This window comes from Corvus kubaryi, unplaced genomic scaffold (assembly GCF_017639235.1).
Source record: "Corvus kubaryi isolate FWS band 111438036 unplaced genomic scaffold, C.kubaryi_AGA036_p1.0 37220, whole genome shotgun sequence".
Taxonomy (NCBI): domain Eukaryota; kingdom Metazoa; phylum Chordata; class Aves; order Passeriformes; family Corvidae; genus Corvus; species Corvus kubaryi.
The window spans coordinates 53,671-75,765 of NW_024581063.1; the positions used below are offsets into that span (position 1 = coordinate 53,671).

The 22,095-nt window shown below is 47.0% G+C and overlaps 1 protein-coding gene across 1 annotated transcript in view; it reads left to right on the forward strand.

Annotated features, from left to right (window-relative positions):
* Positions 1-22,095, forward strand: part of HCN4 (hyperpolarization activated cyclic nucleotide gated potassium channel 4) — a 130,071-nt gene that overhangs the window by 12,303 nt on the left and 95,673 nt on the right. The gene's annotated exons all lie outside the window — the stretch shown is intronic.

Genomic DNA, 22,095 nt, shown 5'->3' on the forward strand with positions numbered 1-22,095 from the left:
TTGCCAATCTGTTTCATTCCCACAAGGAATTGGCAAAGCTTTCCTATCTGTGGATGCTCAGGAAGTTAATTTGAATTACTTTCTCTGTGTGTTTCTCTGTGGGCGCAGGTGGACATTTCTGTTTGCTTTTTTACCAGTGTTAAATGCTGGATCCAGGGAATTTTGGTTCCTTTTTCCCAGGTCAGCTTTGACAGCAACTCTACCATGGCAGATCTGCTTGGAAATCTGATTTCCTGTTTGTTGTTGTGTTTTGAGAATAGGGAAGTGTAATTTCTGCCCCAGATTCTAGTTCTACAAGAAGCCACTGGTGAAGCTTTGCCAAACGGAATCCCTGTGCATTCCCAGGAAAGCAGAAGCACCTACAGGTGTTGGGCTTGTGTATCACTTGTACAAATGTTTGCAGTTGAGGTGCTAGTTCTTCTTAAACTGTGGGCAAGGGAGTACTTTGGTTCCACTCAGGCAATTTGCAACAGCCTTTCCTTGCTTTGAAACACTGTCAGAATCTCAGGAGTCCATACCCTGCCTCTAAAAACATGCATTCATTGAGTTGAAAATGATTCCCACTTAGTTTTCTGTTGGCAAGGCTGTCAGACCAGTGTATTATTCAGCAGTAGGAACTGACTGGAGGAGTTTTCTTCTGTCATATTTCTCTGCAGCAGTTTCAAGGTGAGGAAGTCAGCAGAACGCTGGTGTGTTTGGTCTCGGGCTTTTTGTGGAACTGCTGTGTGTGCTCCAGATGTGCAGTCAGATCCAGAAAACAAGGACTGAGAGGCACTTCATTGCTGCTGAAGTACAGAACTGTTCATATATGAATGTATATACACACCTGAGCTCACCAGCACGGCAGCTGCTCAGAATTCAGGTAATTGTGGGACACACTTTGACCCTACTTGTCAGAACAATCAGTAACTCTGGGAGAGGATTTCTACCCAGGCTGCAGCATATTCCTGTGGGATATGGAAACTTCTCCCCTGTGTAATGGAGGACATGATTAATTCTGACTGTGCTGACACAAGAAGGTCATTGAATAGGATTTCCTTGTGAATGGGCACATCCATTCCCAGAAAAAAACCATTACAGAGATGTCAAACACTCTCCCATTGTATTCTGAACACCCACCGCAAGTGCATAAAACCAGCTCAGGGTGTTCGTAATTAAAAGTTGCGGAGAAGCATCTGCAAACTTGTGCATTTCATAGCAAAAACAATCTGAAGACTCATTTATCGAAGGAAAATATCAGCTCTGCAGCCTCCCTGGGTCTGCTCAGTGTCTATGTTCTCGGTAACAGGGGAGCTGTGCCTGCACTGGCTGTGGAGAGAGATGAGTCAACGACTTAGATCTGACTGCAGGCACCCAGGTCTGTCAGACAAATCCCTCATGAGCAATGCATTCATCACTGGCACCCTCTGCAAAGGAGCCAAGGACCTTGCCAGATCCTGGCTCCTGCCTCAGTTCGAGATGCACAGCATCCTGACATCCAAACCTGTGAGGTGGAGCTGCCTCCAGCTGACCTGCACATGCTTTCCCCTACTGAGAGGACGTAAGAACCAGTGGCAGGTATTACTCGTGGTGCTCTAAGCACTCTGAAAGGTATTTCGGTGTGAGATCATGGATGTAGCAATCCCACCGAATTCCCTAAGATTTAAGTGTGCATTAATGCTGCACTGACACAGCTCCCCTCGGCAGCGCTCACCTTGCTGTTGCTGCATTAAGCTCACTGCAGGCAGTGGAAATATTTGCAGCTATTAAAAGCCAGGGAGAGTAATTGTTGCCTCTCTATGAAGTTCCGAAATGCTCCTTTAGCAACTGTTGGAGAGCTCTGCCCATGACTCATAAAGGCTTCTCTTTGTTATGCCTGTTCCTGGCAGGGCCATTGTGGTGGAGGGAGCAGCGTGTCCTTGGGGAAGGCAGGGCCAGCTGGGGATGCCATGGGAGAACCAGGGACACCAGCACAGGGTCCTGCAGCAGGATTGGGTCACGGCCAGGCCCTTTGGGCTGCCTGCTTTGTTCCCTTGGAATCTCCATATCACTCCCTTGGAAGCAGCTTATCATGGTCATAATACAAAAAGGGTGCTTGACAGAGCACAAGTCTCAAGTAAGAAAAACAAATTGATTATTTCTGCCATCTCATGCATAGATTGGACACCTTCTAACTACTATATATAAAGACAATTCTGTGAAGGATCAAGAGATCTTGTACATTTTTCCATAAGATGTTTCAGGTATGCAGTAGGTTTGGGAATTTATTGATCAGCACCCCAAGTCCCTGCTGCAGCTTTCTAGGAGCATCAAGCACCTTAGGAGAATACCCATTAACATACTGGATGCTAGTGGAAGTCTCATGCTTAGCAGAAGAATGATATTAAGATTAAAAATTAATAATTAGGAATTATTAATTGTTAATACATGTAAACAACCTCAGTGCATAGAGCCATTGGAAAGGAACTAGTTCAGAAAATTTTCTGTCCTCCAGGAGTCAAGAATTAGGCTGGGGGGTTTGAATTTCAAGTACTTTCTAATATTTCCTATACAAAAGTGCTGGATATAACCTACAGGTCACTAATTATTCAGTAGCCACTAATTAAACCTTGCAAATGCATAAATCAACTAAATTATGTTATTATTTCTACTGTTAGTGTGAAATCCTAGAATCATCCTTTTACTTGGATAGATCTTACTGATCAAGTAAGATTTTTCCCAAGTAAAAAGTTGATAAAATTTAATGTTATTTTCAGCGTTGTGCTTATTTTAGAATTTAATGGGATTCCAGGCAGCTGCCTGTTCTATTTATTTCTGCTTTTGTATCTTAATTGGTTATATCATTCCTTCTGCCTCTGAGGTCTGGAGGTGGAAGCTTTACAGCTTAATTAATCCGTGCTTTTGCTATATTAATGTCGTTGTGGAATCTGGAATTGGATGGGGTTCTTTTCCTGCTCTCAGCAAGGTTGAGAACCATTTGTGGGAAGCTTCTTTTCCAAAGTGTGCTCAGCTTTGGGTTCATGGGCTTAGCTCTGCTCTCAGGCTGACTGAGCTAACAGCCAGAAATCCATCCCAGTGTCATCAGTGCAGATACTCTAAAATATCTTACATTAAATCAGATTTTAAAGAATTCATTGATCCACCTTCTGTGGTGGCATAAGGAATTCCAATTCCTATGCCATCTGGAGAGGACTCTTGGATCGTTTCTCCCATGTAAGCAACAGCCCACTTGGAGAAATCTGATGTATTTTAAGTTTGCCTCTCTGGCTGAGCTTGTCGGCTGTGGCAGTTTAAATACAGTTCCTCCAACCACATAGTTACATCCCAATTTTTCCTTTCTTTTGATTCTCAAAGTATTTGGTCTTTCTTGAATGCAGCATCTTCCAAATTAAGAGTATACAAGGCAAACATCACAGGCTCATGTTGTTTATTTGGGGAGGTGGTGGTGAAAGATAACATTTGTAGATGTGTAATAACATTGAGTGAATTGTTAGGCAGCCATTATTTAAAAGGTTTGATGTCTTTCATGTGTTTGCTGTTTGATGAACATCACACTTTAGACTGTTAGAGAGTTCTGCTTCCACATCCCCATCTTGGTTTTGACAAGGTAAACACTGGACCACCAATACTAAATTCAGCTTGAGCTAAAAGACCAAGTTAGAAAAATAAGTATTTGCTAGTAAAGGAGCACAAAAGGAAATGTATATCAGACTCAGGCCAGTGGGGTGTACAAAATATTGTCAAGGCTGGATGGTACTATCTCACATACTTCATGGCTAATATATACCTCAAAAGAACCCCAAAAGCGTCACTTCAGTGGGGAAAAAAAAGTGAAAATGTATGGTGTAGAAAATGCCTTTTTATCCCAGTCTGATTATCAACAGGGGTGCCTCTGTCCAAGGCATCATCAATTATACCTCTTCCCCCAGAGCTGTTTACTGTACTGATCTATTTTCAGAGCTCTGTGTAGTAGCAACAACAACAAGGCAAAGAAAGGCTCAGTGAACGGGCCTTTTCCCCTTCAGGTACAGAGCAGAGGATCTCTTAGTGGGAGGGGATGCTATTTTAGAAGCATTCCCACTGTCCCACTTACTGGTCTCATCCATCCATGTACCTCTCAAAACCCTGTAACAATGCAGGCAGGGAGCCTTGGACAGATGTGCGTGTCGTGCTGCTGTTTAATGACTGTTGGGTGAGTGAGCTCGAAAAGCTCTTTCCGTGTCACTCCCTGCCCCAGTTCCGACCTCGCCACATTCCTGCGGGATGTGACACAATGATCCAGCACAGCTGCGGGGCCTCTGGGTCTCTCTGCTGAAAAGTGCTGCCGCTGGCAGCAGGGAGGCTCAGCAACTGCTGAGGAGCAGAGATGCTCAGAGTTAATGCTGTTCTGAACTGCAGGGAAAAGTCGTTTATTTCTAACTGCACTGTAGAGCTGAGTGCCCCCAGGGCCACAATCCCATCGGTGTAATCCCTGCTCCAGGCTCTCCTGCTTTAGGGGGCTCCTTGTTTTTGGGTGGGGCATCAGGGCGTTTGAACAGCTGAAGTTTGATCCAGGCTCTGTTGTCCATCCAACGGTTCTAGAAGCTGGAAGTGCCCGGAGTTCAGTGCACGAATCCTGACCTTCGTTTTCTCTGGGTAAACTTAAGAGCACGGCAAGCAAAGGGCCCCTGAGTGTGTGACAAATCATCCTCACTGATAGATCTGCTCTGGCTTTAAGGCAGGTTTGTTCCTGGACATCTTCCCCAGTGTGGGAGCTACACTTGAAATTTCCTTTGCTTAGTAACTGTCTAGTGCTTGGATTGGAAACCGAGATGGTGTAACCTTGGGGGAGTCATGGAATTGCATATAACCCTATTTGCAAGTTTGGGATATTAAAATCCTCTTCTTGAAGAAGGGCAAGAAGAGGTCTATTAAGTTCCCTAGGAGGCAGACTGCTGGGAAATGAGCATCATTGCAATTCACATGCTTGACTGAGACATGAGTACAATTTGCTGTGAGCTCTGCAGCATGAGCAGCATTTTCTTCATTCCGTTGTACTGAGATTTTATAATTTCATTACTTTAAATTGAATAGGACACGAAGGCAAATCCATCCATGGAATAGAAGCATACTTCAGTGCATCCACTCATCCTTTAATATCTTTAGACAGGGGCACGTCCCATTGGAAGTAGTTTGTGCTTATGTTGTGAAAAGCTTAATCTGGGAAACTGAGGCATGCGTCCTTCAGATTACTCACCTGCCCAAAAGCTTGTGCCTTCTTTTCAAATTACACTCCCACTGAAAATGTGTTGTTTTCATAATGACAAATATTTAACAGCCCTGAAGAATTCCAGGCTTTTGCATATTTATCAAATGATTCAAGCAGAAAACCCTGTCCTATCCTTGCATGCGCCGCTCTAAAAAGGGAGAAAGTTTGCTCTTCTTGGCTCATTCAGTTCTTAATAGTCTGGGAGCAGACCTGGAATCATTTAGGGCTCTCAGTGCAGTCATCAGGTGCAGACATTGGTTCTGGCTCTCTGCAGGTGGAGCAGTGTGAGCTGGCTTTGTTCTTGAGGCTCTGGTTGCCATTGCCATTCTCTAGTGGCTTTTTCTGAGCCCTGTCCCAAATTCATGAGACACTCCTTACTGCCTCCCCCACCCTAGTTAGTCCTGAGACCATTGTTTCATTTTGTTACTGACAGTGAATTCCACGATGAACGTATGCACAAGGAGAGAACTACAAACGAGAAGGTGATCATGGAAGAATTGCTTCTTCCATTCCACCCCCAGGCATCCCACCCCTCTCAGGTACACAGCCCTTGCCCTCACAAAGAGGTGGAATTGCTAAAGGAGCAGGAAGAGCAGGGCTGTTCCACAGGGAAAGGCAATCCAGCAGCTGAGGGAGCTCTGGCTCCTCAGCTGGGAAAGCAGAACAGGGCTGGTGGCCATAACAGGTCCAGGAAAGTCAAAGAACTCAGGAAAACCGTGGAAACAACAGAGCTCAGGGCAGGGCAGGGTGCAGGACTGAGGATCCCAACACCACAGCCTGAAGAGAGATCTGTCACTGAAAGAGGAGTGCTCCCTTCCCTGTCTCCTCCTGCAGCCTGCCTGGCACTGGGAATGCAGGGCTGCTGTTGCCTTCATTGCAATGACATGAATCTCCTAAAGCCAGTCACAGCCTGACCCTCACAAACAATTTATGGTAAAGCAATTCTCTTGTTTGCTAAAGTGTCACACCAAGGCAATTTGAAATCCAGGTTTATCTTCCCGTTTCCTTAACTGCTGTTTGCTGCAAATCCACAGCACAGAATAAATGAAGAGCACATGGTAATAAATCACTCTCGTTCAGGCTGCCTCGTGTCCAAACACTGCAGCCAGAAAGAGATGTCACACCTTTGTTGTGGTGACAGTGAAGGCAGTGAAGGATGATGTTGCCCCCTCCCTCAGCGCCAGGCAGGAGATCCCAGCTATCATATCTCTCCAGTCCTTGATGTGTGCCAGCTGCCATTCATTAAGCAGCACTGGAGAATTTGCATCCATCCCCAGCACATCTGATTTACTGACCAAAAACTGGGAGCCTTTTCTAAAGGAAGCATCTTGTTCCTACCCTCCTTCACACGTACCGCAGCTTGATGTGGGGATATCTTTTCTTCCTTAATTCCTAACTATAGAATTTCGAGGCAACCCAAGAGCTGCCTTATTTCCTAACCACTTTTAGTGTCTTCATATTTTACAGGCTCTTCGTGGACAGCTCCTGAGCTATCCTTTTAGACATGGCAGCTTGGCTTCTGCTCCACAGGATACTTTGCTCCAGTTCCAGGCTAAACAGTAGGCTGTTCCCCAAAAGCCAATATTTCAATCAGATGCTCCAGCTGAGTGCTGAGTGCTTTCAGTCCCACACAGGAGAAGCACTGCAGAGGTTGCTCATTAAGGGAGAAGACACATTTTCTCATTTGGTACTGTTTAGTCATGGGTCCTGTGTCTTTGGGCTGCCTGAGGCATTGTCTCTACAAAAGCTGTTTTAAAACTGACTTTGCATCAGATTCCTGAGAGTTAAAGATGATCTGGCAATGTTTAGTGCCATAACTGTTCTTCTTTGTGCTCCCTATTTTAGCACGTTCTTAGGAAGAGAGCTTTGTGATAATCTCTCCCTAATCCCGCAGAAACCTGGTTTTTCCTGGGCTGCTGAGGGCTCTGGTGTGGAGAGGTTGGATTTGGGATATAGATGCACTTGATAGCACGGTCTTTCTTACACCTGATGGACTCTTCCAGATCAGAGGGATGGTCACTCTGATTCTCAGCCTCTTCTTTGTGACTCATTTTTAGTTACTGAGAAGTGCCTTTGAAAGCAAGGGATTCTTCCCCAGCTAAGCCATCATGGGTTTACAAACCTATTGGGCTTCCATTTTGGTTTTGATGGGAAATGGGTGCCACTGCTGCCTTCAATTCACTGAGCAAAGAGAAGGCAGCTGCCCAAGTTACAGCTTGTGTCCTCCAAAAGAAACCAAACACTCCTGCGGAGGTCAATACTTTGAGTTTTGTACCAGTTTGAACTGAAGTTCAGCTGGCAGCCCAGGAGCAGAGAGGTGCTGCATCTTTTTGTTCTCCCAAGACATCTAATTTTCTAGAAGAGGATATAAATATTAACAAATAATTGCTGTTCTGGTTAATAAAAGAACCCATTTTCCATCATCCCAGGAGCAGACATTGATTTCTGTAGAAATTCAGCAATTGCTGATCCAGAGAACAGACCTGTTCACTATTTATGACTTACACTGAATGGTTTTCTAAAAAATAGAGTCAGGGATTTGATCTTGAATGATTCATGGCAATCACAAAAAAGGTCAGTCCCCAAGAAAGTCTGATAAGTGTTTCAGAATTGCAGCAGCACCCTCCCAGACTGTATTCCCGGCTCAGTTATCATCTGAGAACTCTCCATTAGTCGCTGATTTTTTTCTGTCTTGCCCATAACCATCCTGACTAAATCCAGGGACAGGCAATTCCATCACTGTCTCTATTAAGCTGCCAGCACTCGTTCCTGAGTTACCACAACAACAAGGATTACGTGACAAGCAAATGAAGAACCAGTCAGATAATGGAGTTTTTAAAATGGGGATTACTGGTGCTGAAGATGTAATGGCCTCTTTGATGCTGTTACTATCTATAGCACAAATCCTTCTCAGTCTTTGGACTATTGACCTGACACACTGAAAAGGCTTCTTTGCAGCCCCCATTGTCCAGAGAAAGGGAGAAGCTTTGAGCACAGATGTCTTCAAGGCACAGGAAAAACACAAGGCAAAGAGATAAGCTTGGTAATTTGAAAGCATTTGATTTCTTTCAAGCACAATCCCAACGTTTTAGCTGAAACTGATATCCCGATCTTATCTGTGTTGCTTTTTCTCCAAGGTGTGCACTCAATACTTTGTAATTTCCAAAGATGCTCTGAGCTGATCTTCCAGCAGTTTGCAATTCAGATCTGCTGGAAAGGACTGTCTGAGGAGATTTTGGGGAGAAAGTTGTCCCTGTACCCTTGGGCCATTGCCCCTGTACCTTGGGCCTCTTGTACAGGATGACTGGATATAGACCTTTACTACCTCAGAACAGATAGCTGGATTTGGGAATAACTAGGCTGATTGCTCTTGGTTTGGGAGGTAGCAGTTAATGGCAGCAGGATAATTTGTAGAAAGGTGAGATTTTTACCCTTTGTCCATACCATAGTGCTGATTGCCTGTAGAGCTGGTGTAATGTCCAGGGAGCCTGGACGAGCATCAACTCTCTGCTCGTTCACCCACAGAGTTCTGGGGTTTTTTTGCAAATAGATTATCAAATTCGTAGTATTGTGAGGAAGTAGGGGATTGTAATGCTCCCTCTTCTACAGATACAAGGTGAGATTCTCTCCTGCATTAGGGCAACACTGTGCTTTCTAGCAGAGTTATGCAGGCTGCCTGCAGGAACTTAACAGGTGTAGCTGTGCTTCACACACACGCACTCCCCTGCCTGGTTCTCTGATAGTCCCTGGTTTTGTGAGAGCTCTGTGGGATACCAGACAATTAGCAGGTGTTGGACCAGTTTCAGTTTGCTCTGAGACTGAAAATATGTGTGCAAAGGAAAACTGAGGGGTGAGGCTGAAAGCTCTGTTGCCTCCCTCTATTTTGACTGTGCTCCTCAGCTGCATTCAGGGACAGGCTCACGGAAACTCAGCATAGTGGGACTCATTCAAGTGTCCTCTCCTGGAGATCCTTCTCAGTGTCACCACGAGCTCTGCCCCACAGGGCTGCTGTCCCTGTGCCTGCCCAGGCCTCTGCTGATGCCAGCACCTTCGTTTAGTGACACTGCCCGAGCTCACAGGAGCCACTGCCTCCTTTCTCTTGGTGCCTCTGTGCAACTCAGGACTCAAAACACTCGGCCAGGAGCTTGCAGGTGAATTGACTTCTGCACTGACTTCAGAGCGTTCTCCCTTCCAGTGTTCCAGTTCTGGATATCAGAGCTGTTTCAGCATTTGTGCTCCAGGCTTTTATTTCCACAAGTCTTGGACATGTCTCTCTTCTCAGCTGCATGGTTCATGTAGCACCAATACGTCACTGGCAGGAGACTCCTGGGCTTTAGCTTTGCTGCTTTTGCTCCGTTCCCTTCTCATTACAGCACTCCATAACAAACTGGATTGCCCTTCCTGTATTCAAACCTTCAGCTATTGGCAGGTGGCTTTCAGGACCCCCAGTCATTGCTGAACCAAGCTGTACATGTTTAATTGTGTTCATTTATTCTTTCTTCGCAAGTCAGCCCTTTCAGCTCCCTCAGCACTTGCGTCACCTTTTTCTGAACCCCCTACAAACTCTGTCAGTAAGGAGCCCATCACAGAACACCACATTATAGATGCAACTTCACCACAGTGGCATAGAAGAGATTTGACTGTTTCCTTCTGTCTTAATGCAGTGCCACTGCAGATTCTCCTGCAGAATTCATTTGCTTTCTCTTCCCTTTTGCTGATGTATTTTAGTGAAAACTTACCTCCAGTTTTTCCTAAGGCCCCAGCTCTTGCCCAGGGCCACACGTAGTACATAGGATGTGGGGAAGCTATTGGCCTTAAATTCAGGGCACTCAAGAAGGATGGTGGGCTTATTTATCAGGGTGGAGAGAGGTGCTGGTAGGAGTCCCTGGAGGCACAGCAGTTTAAACAGAATTCAGGTAACGAGTCACAGCCAGAGCTGAGAACACAAGACAGAACTCCGGTTGCTATTTTCTGCATCAACCTTTGCCCTCACACCCCAGACCCACAGGCACCTTCCTGCCTGGGGAATGGCCCCTATCTCGAGTGCGTGCCCTGGCAACCGGAGCAGCAGCACTTCCACACTGCTGTGTCTGTGCAGGCACACCCCAGCTGGGTGGCTGCAGCCCTGCAGGGTCAGCAGGGTTATTCTCAAATGCAGCCACGCACATTCCACGCTGCGCTCTGTGAACTGATCTCTTCAGACTGGAGCTGCTTGAGGTGTGATATGTTGGAAAGGCAGTGAGGGGGGGAAGCTGTGGAAATGGAAGATGAGCTGACGTCTCAAAGTGTCACAGCAGAGCCTCAGCGTGGGTACACTGACCTGGCTTGGAGCTCAGGACACCTCGCCCTATACCTGCCTTCACCACTGAATGACTGTGTGAGCATGACTGAAGCACCCTCCCACCCTTGGCTGCTCTTTGCTCCCTGACCCTTCATCCAGAACCTCATCAAACAGCAGCGTTGAGACTTTTTTTATGCAGTACCTAAACAGCAGGGGCTGGGGTTAGCTCTCCATCACTCTAATGAAGCCCATCACAACAGGACAAACAAAAGCGGAGCAGAGTGATAACCCCTCACTAAATTATTAGAATTGCAGCAGGACTAAATCCCACTCAATCTGCTAAAGACAAGGCTGGCAGCAAGGGAATTTCAGTAATGTAATACATGTATTTTTAAACAGGGAAATAAGGAATGTCTGGGGAGCTACAGGCCAGGCAGTCTCACCTCGGGACCCAGCAAGATTGAGCAGATCTGCGCTAAGGCAGGTGCAAAATAAGGAGGTGATTGGTGACAGACTGCATGGCTTCACTAGGGGCAAATCCTGCCTGACAAATTCGGTGACACTCTGTGGCAGGATTGGTGTTGAGGGCTGAGGGAAGGGCAGCTGAATCATCTGCCTGGAGTTGTGCAGAGCATCAGACACTGCCCTGTGTGATCCCAGTCTCTGAACTGGAGAGACATGGGTGGGTAAGGAATTGGCTGGAGCTGTGGTCAGTGCCTCAGTGTCCAAGTGTCCTTGGGGGTCAGACTTGGACTGGTGCTGTTGAAATCTTTGTCAGTGACAGGGCCGGTGGCATCATGTGAGCCCCCAGCAGGTTTGCCAGTGACACCGAGCGGTGTGGTGTGGTCAGCCTGGGGCCCTGGCACAGGGTGCCCAGAGCAGCTGTGGCTGCCCCCAGATCCCTGGACATGCCCAAGGCCAGGTTGGACAGGGCTTGTGGAGCACCCTGGGACAGTGGAAGGTGTCCCTGCCATGGCAGGGGTAGAACTGGATGGGCTTTAAGGTCCTTCCAACCCAAACCATTGCATGGTTCTGTGTGTGAGCTGATACACGCTGGGACAGGAGTACATGGCCATGGGTGCACCACAAGTAAATTTAGGCTGAAAAGTCAGAGAAGAACTTTGTCAGCATCAAGCCAGGTATGTTCTGGAAGAGTTTCCCTCTAAGGAAGCTAGAGACAGATGACATAACCTTTCGTACTAACTACAAAAGCCCTTTTAACATTAAAAAGTGGGCAGCTAATGATGTTTTGGGGCAGATTCCTACTCCACATCTTCCTTTCTCAAAGCCATGTCACATCTTCATTTCCTCTGTTACTTTCTAGCTTTAATTCCTACCAAGCATTTCCATCAATTAGTCTGAAAAAGAGTCTAAAACAAATTTGTAAACCAAGCTGAGGTCAGATCAGAGGGTTCTACCTGTCCATTCTAAACCTGAGAAACTGTGGCTTCCTAGTGAGGACTTTTGACAGGATTTTTGTCTGAACCACATTACCACAATGGAGATAATTTGTTCCTTGATTGCAGCAGGCCACTTCAGGAAGTTTGCAGCTGAAGTGTGCAAGCAAATGCACCTTCTTCCCCACCAGTAGGAAGGGAGGCTGTGCTCCCCTGCCTGCCTCCTTCGATTTCTGCAGCTCCCCAGGCCGTGCCTGTGTCTTAACTAGGTCAGTCAATATGGAAAGTGGAACCTTAGCTGGTTATCGCCGTCGAGAGAAGCTCTGGCTTGGGTTTCAGCACCAAGCTGCTGATCCAACCTGTGGGGAAAGTGACTTCAGTGGAAAAAGCTACTTTTGTGAAGGAACAAAGCAGAAGGGAATTTGAAAGGACTTTAGAGTAGGTGAGAAACTCTGCTTGGTACCTGCCCGCCTTTGTGCCCCTGTCCTTACTGTGCATGTGCTCTAAAATGCAGAGCAGAGGAACAAGCTCCTTGGAGTGTAAAATGCCAGGAGTTCTGCCTTAGTGGATCAGTGTCACTCCTGTGCCAGTGGCATGGCTTTGACAGGGCTGCTGGATGCAAACATGCAGTCATAACCCCCAGGCCCAGGCAACACCTCCTTGTAAGAGCCGGGTGTGCAGCGTCCTTTTCCAGGAGGTTTTGCAGGACCACGTGACTCTCAGGCAGAACAATCTCCCACAGACCCTGCACAGCGTGTGGATTGGGAACTACACTCTGGATCCATTGTTTCTGTTTGGGATCTTCCTGCACTGTGTGCTCCACTGCTTTGTCCTCTCTCCCGTGATGAGAAGGAAGGCGGATCACAGATGCTCTGTGCTTTTTTTACAGCAGTTACGTGTACAGCTGAAACCAGAGTCCTGAGCCTCCCCTGAAGGTACCATCTGATACAGCCCAGGCAGAGCCCAGGACACAGTGTTCTGCAGGGCTTCCAGCCCTTCTTTCTCAAAACTTCCCAACAGCTTTCCTGGCAAGGAATCTCTTCCTGGCGTCTCTACCTCACCTTGCTATTCTGCGTGTCACAATGAACCTGAGCTAAAGGTCACTGCTACTGAAAGAGGGGAGCTGCATTTCCCCAGGCAGCTCTACACTCTGCTGCTTTTACTGCCTCTGACTCTCAGCAGGGCCTTTAAAAACAGAGAGAGTCTTCTCATCTGTCAGGCAACTAAGGAAGCACAACAAAAAACTCGTACTTTTTCTGCGTTAGGAAATAGAAATGTTTGTGCACGTCCCATGAATGCAAGGAAAAGGGAACGGTGAGCAGAACTGGAGGGTGAAGACCACTTCCAGCATCTGCCAGCTGCTAGAGCAGTGTGAAACCACAGTAGTTTCATCCTAACTGGAACCAAAACTGTTTTTTTGTTTTCTAAAACATTAGGAAAAACTGAAAAGCTGAAAACACTGAACAATTTTCTTGGTTCAGAGAGATGTCTCTCCTAACGATGCAAAAATACCTACAGGATAATTATCTCAGACCACAAGGCACATTGAATGTAATGTCCTTCATTCTAGGTATATTTTGGCAGAGTACAACCCTTAATTGTGAATATTCTTCTCTTTGGATGGCGTCTAGGCTTGAAAAAATAAAGAATTAGCTTGTCCCAGTGGAGCACAGGGCGGGGTACTGCTGTCAGAACTTCGCCTGTAACTCTGGATGCAGGCTGTTCTCTCCTTCCCCATATTCACCCTGGAGAACCTTCTCCTGCTCTCTAGTGGCAGACGCACAGAAAGGCCCAAAACGTTCCAAAACGTTCCAAAACGTTCTGCTCCTTCCCGACCAGCTCACCCATTCACACCTCATTGTTGCTGCACAGCCCCAGAAATGGTCCCCAGTTCAAAGCTGGAATAGTTCAGTCGAGTATAAATCTGTATGCAGAGTGTTCCTATGAGTGTCAGAGCAATCGTTGTGCTGTGTTCTTGAAACTTCCTGGAAGAAGAGTGCAGTCCTTTTCCATCTCCCTGCCTTTTACGCCGAGGTGGGTGACTCGCTGTTTAATTGCAGTAAACGCAGTAATAGCAGAGAGGCTCCTTGGCTGCCTGGCAGCTGGGACACAGCCCTTAAACTCACACCTGCAAACACACCTATAAATAGAGTTGAGTCCAGACTAAATGAGAGGTGATCCTGGATTTTAAACATGCAAACATTTCAGAGCAGTGGCGTGTCCTGGATAATAAACTAAATAAAAAGTTCCCTTTAAGGCTTGCTTTAACATGAGCAACTCAGAACAGATGAGTCAGTGCTGAAAAATTGCAGATTATTCTCTTCTTCGTCCCATCCAGTGGAAAATAAGGAATATAAACTTTTACCTAGTCATCTGCTGACGTGTGAGTAACATGGTTTGATAGCTGGACAGGCAATCCTCAGCTTAACTGCCTCAGTTGCTGAAGGATCCATTTTAATCAGAGTTGCACAGCACCCTCTTCTGCTGAGAGGAGCCAAGCTGTGGAACTCCCTGGGCTGTCTCTTCTCCTGTCTCTGATGGGCATTTATACACTGAAGAGCAAGGTAAGTATAAAAACTCAATTACAGCAACTAGGGCAGAATCAATAAAGGAATGAGAGGCTGGCAGCTGCTTGGATGGGGCTTTATTTCTGCAGCAGAATCCTGACACACGACATTACATGAACATGGAGTGCTTAGATGAGTTATGAAGATTGATATTTATGATTATGACTTGCAATTGTGCTATTTAAAAAAACCACCTATTTGGTAATGAAAACCTGCTGGCAAGATCTGCTCAAAGAGGTGAAATTGCAGGAAGAGTAAAATCAGATCCGTAAATCAAATGCTCTAAATCATCAGTGAGACACACTACAATTAGGGTTGGATTCAAGCAGGCAGACTTATTGAATTGCGAGCATAAATCCATGTCATGCGTGTGCTGCCATTCCTTCTGGGAAGCACAGGCTTACCTCCAGCATTTCCTGACTGACCTCTGCCAAGGGCAGGAGGATAAGGACTGTCTCCCAACATAATGATTCCCACGGACTGCAGTGAGTGTCAGTTCTCCTGAGGCTCCCCGGGCTGGGAGGATCCCCATTTCCTTCCCTCAGGCTCAAGGGGCACACAGGTGGATGGGGGGCAGAGAGACCTGCTGGAGGCTCAGGCTCTGCCTGGGAGGTTGTTCATTGCTGTTGGTCTGAAATGCAGAACAACCTTGGAACAGCAGGGCCTTTTCCTTTTCTCACTACAAACCTTGTCTCTTGTTAATCCCACTTGCTTTGTTTGCCTTAGGAAAACTTCCAGTTCCTAATGATCTACTGGCCAGTGTGTGGAATCTGCAGCACAGGAGTGGAAGGTTGTCATAGGTTAGCAAGCATAGTCCCGGAAGGGACGTCCTTGCTAAGGGGTGCTTACAGTTTCCTCTGGGAACTGATAGAACCTATCAGCTGGCCAGTTTGAATATGGACAATTCTCTAAGCCACTTAAAGTTGTGATCACCTCTGTGATCCACATTTAAGAATAGGCAAACTCCCCCTCCAAGCTCTCTCTCGTTTCCGGCGCTGGGACAGGTGGCTGCAGGCCCCGAGTGGGGGCCAGCGGGCCCGGCCAGGCCCTGCTTGGGCCAGGCCAGGCCGGGCCACGGCCATCCTGGAGCCGATGGACCTGTTCCAGCCGTGGAACCCCCCCACTGCCTTGCCGTGGGCAGCCGGAGCGGCTCGGCTCTCCCCCCTCTCCACTGCGATAAGAAAAATTCAACATTCCAGCTGTAAAGCTGCAAGGCCGAGGTGAGATTAACCCTTTTTACTGCTGTGAAGAGCTGAAAACCTGAGGGAAGAGAGGGAGGAGATGCTTAAAGCTGAAATTCTCTTGTGAAGCTATGATATATCAGAGTATCCTGTTGTAATTCCATGAAGATATGGGGGGTGGAGTGTTCAACTCGTGAGCAAAAGCACCTGCGCTGAGATAGGCAGATGCTGACGCAGCTGTAATTTCATGAGAAGTTTGGACAGGGAGAGAGGAACCAGATGAGGACTTCTGCTCCAAACAGGAAAGGAGAAAACCTCAGTCCGTAGAGATGAACCAGATGAGGACTTTTGCTCCAAATGGGAAAGGAGAAAACCTCAGTTCCTAGAGATGCTCCCAGAGATAGTCCTAACGATGAAGATGATGAAGACCCTTTGTTCCCAGGGAAGGAGAAGGGCCTCTGTTTTTGTTTCTGAACGGCTCAACCTTAAAATTGTACCCCAAAAAACTTCAAGAGTGGACCCTCGAAAGCAGTTGCGGGAAAAGCTGCAAGTCGGGGGAAAGGACTCACACGCAGGCAGAGAGACTCCTCTTCCTAAATGGACTGAACAATATTTGGAAGTGGGCGGCTGTCTCGTTGTGATAATGTTTTCATAGCATGAGCAAGAAGAGACTTCTCTTTCTAAATGGACTGAACAAGGTTATTATGGCAGTGGTAAACAGACTGAACATCTTAAGGGTTGTCTTTGAACATTGTCAGTGGGAGAAGGGAGGAAGGTGGGGGGAGGAGGAGAGTTCTGAAGGTGGTATAATTTTTTTTTCCTTCTTCTTTTAGGTCTGTTAATAAACTTCTTTATATTCTTTCAAGTTTGGTGCCTGTTTTGCATTTCTCCTAATTCTTATCTCACAGCAGATAAACAGTAATGAGTATTTTGGACCAAACCACTACAAAGGTGCAGGAGGTCCTCTGAACAATGCAGTGCCAGCTCTTGTGTGCTGCACTGTTATCCCTTTCCTTTTCCACACAGAAAAGCACGTGAGGCTGCTGAGCCATAAAACTCCGGCCTGGGCTCTCCTTTCTGGACAGACACCTACTGAGGACATGGCTGTCAGCTGGAGGTTGAAGTGGCTCGTTCCAGTTGCAGAGGTTGTGGCAGCTGGTTCATCAGCTTTAGTGCAAACAGGCCTGCCTTGGAATGCATTTAGGGAAATGCTTAACAAAAGCTGCTTTCAGCTCGGTGGCAACAGCTGGATTCTGGTGTTAAGAGGCAGCACTGCACAAGCACAAGTGGAGAGGAATAGCTTGTTTCAGTGGGCTGATTATGGCATGAGGAATTGGGAAATCCTGCATTTCAGTTGCTACCACTGCTTTGCTGAGAGGCCTTGGTGAAATCTTTTACATTCTCTCTAGTGAGCATCTTCCTTATTTCATCTCCTGTAGCAATAAAACTTGCTTCAGTGAACAGTCACAAAGGCTGGCAGCTTGACACGCTACAAATGAGCCTTGCTTAGAAAGTTTAAGCAGGGCATATGATTTCCCTGGTTTAACTTCTAGTAGAGAGGAAAATTGTCCCAGCAGTGCACATGGGAGTGATAATATCTGTGAATTTCCTGTTCTCACTGGGGGAAAACACAGATCTAAGAGCACTTCTGTCTGTTTTCTCCTATTTCAGATCCTCTCTGCTTGGTCCCTTTATAAAGAAGAATTAGAATAAAGAGTGGATTTATGAGGAAAGAACCCCTCAAACTAACTGGGATTTTTGCTACAGAATGGTGAGGAATGATTTGAAAGTGACAGCAAGGCTGTTGCAGGATTTTAATCCTGAGTCCTACACTGATTTTGCTGTGGTAATCTGGCCAAGGTAACCATTCTTCCTCATTTTCCCTCCACAGATACCAGTCAGAAGGTGCTGAAGGGAGTTTGTGAACCTACTCTAAGCAGCACCTTTGGTGCAGAGCAGTTATTTCAGTGGCTCCTTGATTTTCTTTGTATGTATCCTGCAAAACTGCTGGAGGGAACTCAGTAAATGAACGGTTACTTGTCACCCAGCCTTGGGAATGGCTCCATCAGTTCTCCAAAGTGCCAGTTTATTACTCATTTTACTGAGCTACGAGGCATTAATAAAACATGAAGGCTGAAGCTGACTTCATTGCACTTGGAAATCCATGCAATATAATCACCCAGGCTGGGAAATCTCATTATTTTGCTTTCAGTTTCTCCAGGAAAACAGACATTTTGCACCAACAGAATTTACTATTTGTGGGTTTCAGTTTGGATTCACCATCGGGCCACACTGCCATGCTCCCAGCAAGATCCTTGCAAAGAGCAAAGAGACAATCCCCAGTAATTCTTTGGGAGTCTTCTTCCTTTGAAGCAGATCCAAAGAGTGGTCAAATAGCTCAGTGTAACCAAACCCAGAATCCTGAATTCTGAGCACCACAAACCTCCTCCAGGACAGGAACTTGGATACAAAGGATCTACTTCGGTCCACTTGGGAAGGGTCAAAAGGAGTCCTTAGAGTTTACAAACCTCTTGGACATCTTTGAAGAGCTATCAATAAATGGAATAACAGAGATCCAATTTTACTGTCCATTGGAACTTTCAAAAGGCTTTGGCAAATCCATTTTTTGAGGAACCTAAGCAGCCAAAGAGGGCAAGGGAAGGTCCTAACCTGGGTAGACAAAAGAAAGGGATGGTAAAAGTAAGCCATCAAGCCCCACAGTAGTGCCAGAAGAGCTCTTTAGGGACTGTGCTGGATGTAAGCAGTAGAGCATATTCACAAGTGACTCAGAAAAGGGTGTGAGCATTCTAGTCACTATTCCTGTTCATTTGCCTTTCCGTTTTCCAGGATTTAATATAGAAAGGAACATTATTAACATTTACTCTGGCTTCCTGTGTGACATGAGCTGGGACGAACCCAAATTGATTGCAGATTCAAATCTAGTATCTGGGATTGAGCTAAAGCAGACCTTCTATGAAAAAATATCTAATCTTCTTCTTAAAATTTCCTGTGACAGAGAATCTACGAGAACTTCATCATGTCAATCTAGAGGTTAGTTGCCCTCAACATGAAAAATTATTAACTTAATTCTGGCCTGGAGGCGGGGAACTTCCAGGCAGCGTCTCTTTTGCAACTCCATCTGCTGGTGTGAGGAGTCCTCCGTGCTCAGGTCTCCACCTCTTCATGTGGGTACTTAGAGATGATTATCAAATAATTACTTACACTTCCTTTTGCTCAACCAGAAAAGATTACGCTCCCAGGATCTTTTCTGTTAAAGTCTGTCTTCCAGTTCTTTTCCGCTGAGCAGGATCTTCATCTTGGATTTGGTGCTTCCACAAGTCCTGGGTAGAGTTTAACCACCTCTGTGAGGGTCTTCTGCACCTGGAGACCCTTCCAGCCAAGGGGAAGGGCAGGATCATTCTCTGGCCATCCTGCTCCAGTCTTGTCCCTGCTAGGAAAAGTTAAGCATTCCCTGGTGCTGAAAGGGCAAACACCTGCTCTGAACCCTTTCCCCTCCCGAGAAGCTGGAATTTATAAAAGCCACAACACAATTGTGAGCTGCCCCCACCATTACTCATGAACGAGGTGTTTCTATCACCACTCGTTTCCAAAGAAATCCTGTCACCTCATCCTGTTAAGTGAAGCCTGCAAATCCAAGGAAGTGGGAGTTTGTTGCTCCACCAAAATGAGGATTTGTGAAAGGTTTTGCAGAAAGGTGAAAACCAAAGAACTAACAAGCCCAGAAGTGGCTAATAACATGCACAGTTCCTCGTGGAACAGACTTTGATCACAGCTTGTCAAGTGTCTGCTGTGCCATGAAGTTGCTGCGAAGGGGGACAGCCGTGGCTTTGTTGTTGTTGTTTAACCTGAAGTGCTTCCTCTGGGCTGGAGTGTGCCCTGCGATGTCCCCACTCCAGAGTCTCTCCATGGGAGCAGGAGACGGTGGCAGTGTCTGGGTGTGCTTTACTCAGCTGCTTTCTGTATCTATGGGTGTGAGCAGCCAGCAGAAATCAATGTTTTGTGCCAGACACTGGGAACACGGATAACCTGGGAAACTGAATGGACATGTGGGCTGTGCCACCTCGGACGAGGTTTTGTCTGGCCCCAGAGAAGGGTGGAAGTGCAGTGTGTGGGTCCTGGGGGCCCAGGCAGAGTGGGACACTGAACCTCTCTGGGGACCATGGCCAAGCAGGGAGCAGCTGAGCTGTGAGGGAAATGCTGCCAAAATCAGGTAACCACAAATTGCTGCTCCCCATCGCCCCACCCCAGATCAGCCATGTGTGGGGCTGCGTGTGCTGTGGCATCGTCCAGAACTCTGCCAGACAGATTGAAGCTTTTTTTCCTAAAAACCCCCCAAACCAGAAGCATTTTCATTCTCCTCCTAAATTGCATCTGGTGAAGCAAATGCCCCTTCCCTGTTTGCCTGGTGTCCCACAGGAAGCATCTTGGTGAAGCTGCTCCATTGAACAGAAGATTTAAGACACCATCAGGCAGTAGGAGAGCGCAGGAGGGAATATGATTCTGTCAGCTAATGGTTCAGGGGGAAATCAGGAAGGCCTGTCTTCTGTCCTGCTCCCAGGAATGGCTCCCAGGAATTCCCATGGGATGGCATTGGCTGAAGACAGAGCCCAGGAAGCAGCACCCAGAGCTGCTGGGTGTTGTCCTCCCCTGCACTCAGCAGCACTGAGCAGTCACAGCTGCAGCTGCTCATTGATTTCACCAAAACCAGCTTCAGTATCCACAGAGGAGCTGGGTGAGAGGATCCCTCCCCCTCACAAAAACATACACACACAAGGCTGCCGTCCACCCAGGCAAACTTATTGCAGTGATGAACTGATACTATCAAGGCAACGGCCTCGAGGGTCTGCAGAGCTTTGTTTAAACCCTCACACAAAGGTCAGCACAGTGTTGAAAACAAATGAAAGCACAGGCTGTGAAAATCAATCCGTGGGGAGTCCCTGGGTGGGCTCTGGGAATGCGCAGGGGGCAGGGGGGGCACTCTGCTTCCCTCTGCTCAGCTGCAGGAGTGTCCCAGAGTTTGGCACTGTTTAACTGGGATGGCACTGGGGAGGAGGAAATCTTAGTTCCTCCTTGTCCTGAGAACCAGGGAGGTGCCTGCAGGACAGACTTAGCACAAGGCAAAGGGCAGGTAAGGAAACATGGAATGAACCTTCTGCCTCCCCCCTCCTGGCTTCGCTGGGTATTTCATCTTTGCCAAGTGTACAGCACCTGCACCTTCTCTTATTAGGAAGTCCAAATCTCATTTTATTATTAACCACTGGAGTAATACTGTGCCTCCTAAACTACCATTTAAAAAGCAGGGAAAAACACGTTTTCTCTTTTTATTCTCTTCTACACATACAACGTTCTTGTTTCCAAAGCCAGCAGGTTTTGCTTTATCTTTCAAAAGAAGGACATTCCCTTTTTGGTAATGGTAAGGTGTTCAGAATGTTGGCTTAGATAGTTGAGATGAAGAATAACCACAAAGCAGCCTTATAATGGAAGTTCAACTTGTCCTTAATGGTGGCACTGCAGCACAACTTCGTCATGCAGTGCAGACAATTGTCCTCCTGCCCTCCTCCCATGTTCTCATGGAGCTCTGCCCTGCTCCTCTGCTTTGGGTCCCCCCTTCTCTGTCTTGTCCCTGCTCAACTTCTCTCACTAAAGCTTTCTCTGAACCTAAACAAGCAGAAAGGACTCAGCTCTCAGCTGGTATTTGGAGACCACGAGCTTGTTTCCTCTGCTGCCACATTCTGTTCTCTGCTGGCTTTTGACATCAGCAGGATTTGCTGTGACACCTGTAATTAAACAGCAGCAAAGGACACACGGAGGCCCAGACTGGACCAGGAGTACATTTTTGATCCAGAATTGAAGGCAAAGCGTGATCAGCACGAGCACAAATGTGCACATGTAGACACAGGCAGAAGCAAAGGGCAGGGAATAGCCTCGGATTTAGGATAACCACGAGACTTTTCTGGTGTTGAGTGGGCTACAGGCAGTACCACCCGAGGCGGGGTTCTACAGCAAAGCCCAGACAGAGCAGGCCTTTATTTTAATCTCAGCATTATTTGCAGCCTTATCAAGTGAGGCCTTTTCCCTTTCCTCCCCTTATCTCCTGGCTCCTGGGGCGCTGGGCTTGCTGACACTGCTGCTGAGCCACACACGTGGTGGTGGCACAAATCCCTCCTTTCCCTGCAGGATCGTGGGGATGTCTGGAGGACTCAGGCTGGCCTCACCTGTTTGCTTGTTTGTAGAGCATGTGCTTGTGCCAGTGAGAATGAAATGCAGGCAGAAAAAAATACCCTGTGTCCCTTGGCCGTGTTTTCATGGCCATGAAGCTCTATGCCCCTGAAGTTACAGAGTGGGAAAGATAATTCATGACCCATCCCTCTGTGGGCACCATGGCAGCAGTGTCTGCATGGGATAACTCCTGAAAATCCCT